Consider the following 7,500-nt stretch of genomic DNA (forward strand, 5'->3'; position numbering starts at 1 on the left):
TGTCCGTCTCAGCCTGCACAGAAAAGGTTTTTAATTTCCCGAAGGGATGCTGCTCTCCAAATGTGAGAAGACACTTGATTCCCTCTGGTGGTCGTGAACACCTTTTTCTGAATTTCTTTCCTTTGACTTTCGTCTTCTCTTGATGATCCGAGTCACGGGTATCACTTCTCCCCTTTCCTACCTCGTGTCATCTGATACTTGTTATGTCACCAACACTAATTTCTGAAAGTTTAAAGGTCCTCCATGAATGGCAGAGGCAAGGGAAAGTGACCATGTCCTAGATCTAGACTGACCATATATACTGTACATATAATCAGTGCCCAAGCCCCCTTGCTACCCAGGGAGGGCCAAGCAATGGGTGCCGATGACTCAGCAGGTAGACCTTTAAGTTCCCCCCTATCCTTAGCTCGTGATGATGGTGAGGTTGCAAACACTACAAGAAACTATCGAGCTTGAGTCGGTCTCGAACCCCAGTCCAACAGATCACCAAACAGGAACGTTTCCAATAGGCACCATAAATCTCTGGAATTAGGTCTTTCTTCCTTTTCGTGTGGCACCTTCAGTTTTTCTTCTGTCTTATTTACAACAGTCGGGTCTGATTAAGGGTTTGAAGCTGTTATGCTGTGAGCTTGTTTGGCAGAGTTATAGATTAACTGAAAAATTGGTTGTGATATTAAAAGTTTTTCAAATAATTAAAAGTGATATTATATACATTACTAGTGTACGCAACCCGTCGAAAATGACGGCCAAGTATTCATATAGGACGCACGTAGATCCCCCTCTCACCAAAGTATGACTACTTCCTCTCCCACCTACTAGAGGGACGGGGAGAGATTAGTATGACCGGATAGAAATATATGCAGGGGTATGTACTGTATATATGTGTATATTAATATATATATAGTGAGACTCTTGCTCTTATATAGGAGAGATGTGTCAAGTTACGTTGTAACGATTTCCGAGAATTTGTTGACCATTATATGTCAAATTGGTTTTTTGACAGCCATGGATTTAATTTTCATAATAAGTTTAAACAATTGCTTTTGATTTCTTGCTAGTTTTTCTATACGTGACATCGTGATTCCTATATTTGGAGATTAATTTTACCCTCAGTTTTCAGAATTTTTTCATCTAACAATGTCTCTCGAAACTCTGTGTTTAAACTACTGCTCATTTTTTCCCCTTTATATCTATATCCTCAATTAGAAACATTTCGAAATGAGAAACTAAAATGAATGCCAGGAAGCTCCACGTAAGCAAATAATATGTTGAAACTTATGATTATAGTAATCATTATTGTTATCAAGCATAAGTATCTCAATCTTATTTTCCCTCAGATTTTACAATCGATTACCTTCATCAAAGCTATAGATATGGTGATATTTATCGAAGAGTTTAGTGTTTCTAAATCTCGAACTGATGAGAATATGAAGAACATAAAATACTCATCTCATTAAACTCGTTTCACTTCACTGAGTAAATTTATAGGGAATTTCCTCTAGTATATTAGAATAAACTTTATTAGCACTTATGACTTACAGCAACACAATCTGAATCTGTTGGTGATGCTTCCACCCATTATTATTATTAGACATACCCGTAAGATGCTAGCTGATATTTACCGATGCAATAATTCTCAAACAGTATTTACGTTCACCGAAGCACCAAGGTGGTTGCCGTCTCCTGTGATGCTACACTGACGTCTCTGTTCATATCAGTTCGAGTGGCAAAGTAACCTTAGATTATCTTTTCATATTCATCCCAGGTAATGTTTTATTTAACCTTTGGATTTTCATTTTCATGTCTCGTGTTTTAAAGAAATTAGTATTTGCAATGAATATATCTTTTTGATTATTTCAGAGATAATTTAGCTGTTTGAAATTAATTTTAGGTTTGTGACAAGTAGATTATTTGGTTAATTTCAAATGAACTTCTGTATTCCTCTCATAGACATTTTAAAGTGTGTTTCTGAGAAACTGAATGGTTTGTTAAAAACAATATTTCAGAGTTCTTTACAGAAAATCTATGGTTTTCTTCATAGAAAACTCAATGTCTCAGATAAGCTCTATGGTGTATTCACTTAGACCTCATGACGGTTTTATACATTTTTTTTATATTTGTTTCAGATGATTTACGGATATTTTCAAAGAAATTTCACTTATATTTTTGACGGATTTTAAGGATCAGTTCAGAGAAAATCTTGTTTCAGGTTTTTCACTGAAACTATGAATGTTCCTTCAGATAATATACCGGGGATTTGTAAGATTTTTTTTTTTCAATTCCGTAGTTTCTTTCAGACAAATTTAAGTTTAATTTCCTTTTGATGAAATCTTTCTGTTTAAGGTATAGTTTAATTTCAGTATCGTTTAAACATTTCCAGATATTGTTCAAAATGGATTATTCAAACTTCGGTTTTGAAGTAATTTCAAGATTTCCTTTTTTGTTCCCTCCTGGTGTGAACCAACGTAATGTCATTAATGATGTGCACGTTTCTTTATGATTTTGTTTCAAAATGATATTAAAATTTTGTCGTTTGAGGAAGGAATTCAAAAAGTTCTCAGATCTGTTCGGGACTTTCGAGATAGTCAAAGGTTGTGTTATTGATATCACAATTAATCTGAAAGTAGGTATTGGCGTCACATTATTAGATGGCGAATATTTTGATAAAAATGCAAATAAGAGCGTGGATTCCTCACTTTTTCTTGTAATAATTTATAGCAATTTATAATAATTTATTGGCCACATTATTTCATAAAATATTCAGCCTTTTTCTCTATGCGTATGAATCTTCCCTTTATTATTTTTGGAGTCATCTTCCTTCTTCTCCCTCGTCCTCCTACCCCCTTTCCTCCCTCCTCCCCTCCCCCGCTTCTCCTCCTCTTCCCCCTCCCCTCTCCTGTTCTCCTCCTCTTCCCCCCCTCCCCTCCCTCTTCCCTTTCCCCCTTCTTCTCCCTTTCCTCCTCCTCCTTCTCCCTCCCCTCCCTCCCTCCTCCTCCTCCTCCTCCTCCCTCCACTCCCTCCCTCCCTCCCTCCTCCTCCTCCTCCTCCTCCTCCTCCTCCTTCCACTTATTCTTACCTCCAAAATTTGGAGTTATTCAAATCACACATCCGTCACTTTTGTATTAATAATAATATTGATATAAATAATAATAATAATAATAATAATAATAATAATAATAATAATAATAATAATGTTGTTGTAGACGTTATTATTTTTTTTCTTTTAATGCCTTACCACTGCAGTCAATATTTAATCCGGCCAGATGCATTTAGTGATTCCAGTAGTTTTCTAGGCATTGAGCAACGACATCCATATCACTTGATGAAACGGCGTCCATTCCTAATCATTTTTATACTCTGTATTCTAAAACTCTGGTTTCCTGTTTGGAATCTGTTAAGAATTATTTTAGACTGATTAACCTCCGTTGTAGTGATAAAAAGCAATTTCAACTTTGCCTGGAATTCCTGATAATTGCGGCAAAAGAACCAGGTTTCTCAAGATTGGAATTTACCCGAAATTATGAAACTGTTAACTAATAATGCATAAACCTATGCCACTGAGCTTGAAAGCCTGTAACTGCAGTTTCCTAGTGTCTACCTCCACCAGCTAACTTGGAAGGAGGTTATGTTTTCGCCCCTATTTGTGTATTTATTTGCTTGTGTGTGTTTGTTTGTAAACAGCTTCCTGGCCACAATTTTAATCGTAGAGTAATGAAACTTGCAGGGATTAACTTTTATGTAAAAAGATGGAAATTATTACATTTTGGAAAGTCTAGGTCAAAGGTCCTGGCCAAAGTCACGGTCAAGCAAAATGTCCAATTCACGTAATCAGCCATAAGTTTGTACACCGTTGTCACAGAAACTTCAAACTTGGTTCATATTTGAGTGCATGAAATTCCACGCCAATTAATGCATGTTAATGTCGAAGATCAAGGTCAAGGTCGAGAAAAAGGTCGAGAAATAAGCTACCACTGCGGAGGTCTGCGCTCTACTGAGTGCCTCTCTAGTTAAAATTATATTGGGATTGCCGTATAACCAGCACTCAAAATTATGGAACTATAGCTAAAAATATATAGATTATAACTAATGATGCATAGACCTACTGTATATCACTCAAATTGAATGTTACTGCAGTTTCCTAATACTTGGAATTATATTGACATTTTCGTATTAGCAGTTTTGAACTACCTCGCTGTAGTTTAACTCCAGAATTTTATGGCGCAGAGCTCGCATAAAAGACAGTTTTTTGTTCTACTCTCGTAACACAGTTCACAGTAGGTGAAGCTTTTACGTAAAGTTGGTAGGCTTAAACATTAACGAGGGGACCGGGTAGTAACGGGTCTAGGGACATGTATTTGAGTTTCTGGGATCAAAGGTATAAGACCTTGGCGATTGTGATTAAGTTAATTGTAGGTCATTAGATTGCCTTACTGTCATGGAGGGTTTTAGAGCTTCATTGGGAATGCTAGGCTTGTTAGATTAAGTACATTTGGTACTCGTGATTCGTAGATCAATTAGTGGGTTTTGGAATGGTGTATTGTAGATCCCATTCCTTCCTTCAGTTAGGAAATCCATTTCATTGGAATTATAAAATTTCATATCCATTGACAAAAGAACTATCAAAATTTGGAAACAAATATTTGATAATTTAAATTCGATTAAATAGTGAGGAGTTTTCAGTTATTGGGAATAACTTGAATTTCTATAGGTAATTTGTTGAAACGGGAAGTAAGTCAAAAATATCTCCTAGTGATTTTGATATTTGTATTTATACGTTTTTAAACCTCAGTATTATTGCGAAACTAAAAGAAAGTACTCATGGCTAACTTAATTCCTGTACCTTTTTAATAGCAAGGATTCCCGAAGAGGAAGAAGCATGATGAAATGGTTAGTTTTCCTTATAAATAGTTGGCCAGGACACCAGCCACCTGTTGAGATACCACCGCTAGAGAGATATGGGATCCTTTGACTGGCCAGACAGTACTACATTGGATTTTTACCTCTGGTTACGGTTCATTTTCCCCTTTCACATACACTGAATAGTCTGGCCTATTCTTTACATATTCTCCTCTGTCCTCATACATCTGCCAACACTTGAGATTATCAAACAATTTTTCTTCAATCAAGGGGTTAACTATTGCAATGTATTTGTTCAGTGGCTACTTTCCTCTTGGCAAGGGTAAAGGGGACTATTTAGCTTTGGCGGGCAGCTCTTGTAGGAGAAGGACACTCCAAAATCAAAACCATTGTTCTCTAAGTCTTGGGTAGTGCCATAGCTCTGTACCATGATCCACTCTGGCACACTTTTCTATCTTATTTCTCTTCCTCTTGTTTTGTTAAATTTTTTATAGTTTATATAGGAAATATTTATTTTAATGTTACTGTTCTTAGAATACAGTATTTTAATTTTCCTTGTTTCCTTTCCCAACTGGGCTATTTTCCCTGCTGGAGTCCCTGGGCTTATAGCATCCTGCTTTTCCAACTAGGGTTGTAGCTTAGCAAGTAACAACAACAACAACAACAACAATAATAATAATAAACATCACGGTGGAACCAACAAATATGGAAGGATTCATAAGGTAAAGAATTATGTAAAATTGAATATGAATTAAAATAAAAATGTTTGAGAAGAATGGCTTTAGTTTTCGATTTTACTTATACTTATTAGAGACACACACACCAACGCACACGCACACAACCTTTCCAACCCACCCGCTTGCCCAAGGACCACACGGCAGTTTGGGCAATTTGTGTTAGATTGTGGTTTACAAGTGTACCTCTCGGAGGTACCCACTCTCACCTGGGTATGACTATTCCCTCTCCCTCGTACCCAATGGAGGGGACACGCAGAGAGGTTAAATGTTTGGTGATGCAACTAACTGAGCGTAACGGGAAAGAAACACCCCCCCACACACACGGACACACATACACACACACGGACACACATACACACACACACACACACACACATATATATATATATATATATATATAATATATATATATATATATATATATATATATATATATATAGCAGACACTTGCTCCTTATATAGGGAAGATACGCTGTGCTATTGTGTCGACTGGAGAACGCAAATAACATAAATCAGGTTAATGTGAGTTACTCTAATCGCAAGAAATGTGGCGAAGACGAAATCGTCTTAAAATTCAACTTTTGGCTAGAATCCGGGAAAAATGTTAACAACATTTACATGGAGACTTGAATGATGTGACATATACACACACGCACGCACACGCACACAAACACACCACATGCAGGCAGATGATAAGTATGCATATAATTGGACAACATGATTTTTGCCTTGATTAAGATTATCTCTTAGCAGCATCTGCTGCTGTCAAAAGAGAGAGAGAGAGAGAGAGAGAGAGAGAGAGAGAGAGAGAGAGAGAGAGAGAGAGAGAGAGAGAGAGAGAGAGAAGCGCATAAGATGAGAGATCCGCTAGCTCAAAGAGCCACTTAATTAAGTGAAATACCTGGCGCGTTGTATCGAGTCACAAATCAAATCTCGCCGTATGCATAAAGTAAGAGAGAAAGGGATCGTTGTAAGGGGGAGGGGGTTGGGGGTGGTTAAGGGGTTGGTGGTTGTTGAAAATTAGACAGCGAAACGATAAAAAGCGATCCTGGGAGCTTATCGCAACATGGTAATCTTGACCTGTCTTCCAAAAATGAAAGGACTAACAATGGACGCTTTTTTTGACTTCAAAGAGATGGCAGCATGTTTTAGTATTTTTCAAAGGGACAGAGAAGAGAAGAGGAAATCCAAAAACTTCAAATGTAAGGATGCAAACGCTTTTGCAAGCACAACAATCTCTGTGGGATTTCCCCCTGCCAATCTTTGCAAAAGAATTAGCATGTAATCTTGAAAGCTCTCGTGAGATTTTGCACTGCCTCTGTATATCTCACTATAGCAAAGCGAAATATAAAGCAAAACAAAAATCAAGGTACCGTCTTCACCTTGATGTAATTGCTAGGGCGTTCATCATACTGGCTTAGGTGTTTTCTGTCACCCGAGTGCCAACATGGCACTCGCAGGCAGTGTTGCAAGAAATGGGGAAATTTCCATTCCCAGGACTTGTTGATATCTTCGTCGGGTGTTAGGTAGTATACGTCTTTCACCTGACAGTGTGGATGAGAAACTATTTAAGTTTTGTTTCTGTATTTATTTGTCAAGTTACTGTTTCCTTGTTAATTTTATCCCCTGGATTTTTCGGAGTGTTTGATATCTTATAAACTTATAAATCAATAAAGGTTTTCATCAATAATTTCTCGTTTTGTAAGCAGAATTGTTTTATTTTTATTATTACAGGGAACTAGAGCTGCCCTATAATACAGTAACGTTTAAAATATAATTTCAGAACATGTTAGTACCATCTTCTGATTGGAATTATTGTGATTGACTTTATAATAGGTCGTTTAGAAAATTTCCGCGCATTAAAGATTTTCAGTGAGGTACAGTAAATGCTATTTTCATATTATCT

The 7,500-nt window shown here is 37.0% G+C and overlaps 1 protein-coding gene across 1 annotated transcript in view; it reads left to right on the top strand.

Moving 5' to 3' along the window:
- The window catches only part of nau (nautilus), a 167,754-nt gene that overhangs the window by 33,232 nt on the left and 127,022 nt on the right, over nucleotides 1–7,500 (top strand).

This window comes from Palaemon carinicauda, chromosome 14 (assembly GCF_036898095.1).
Source record: "Palaemon carinicauda isolate YSFRI2023 chromosome 14, ASM3689809v2, whole genome shotgun sequence".
Taxonomy (NCBI): domain Eukaryota; kingdom Metazoa; phylum Arthropoda; class Malacostraca; order Decapoda; family Palaemonidae; genus Palaemon; species Palaemon carinicauda.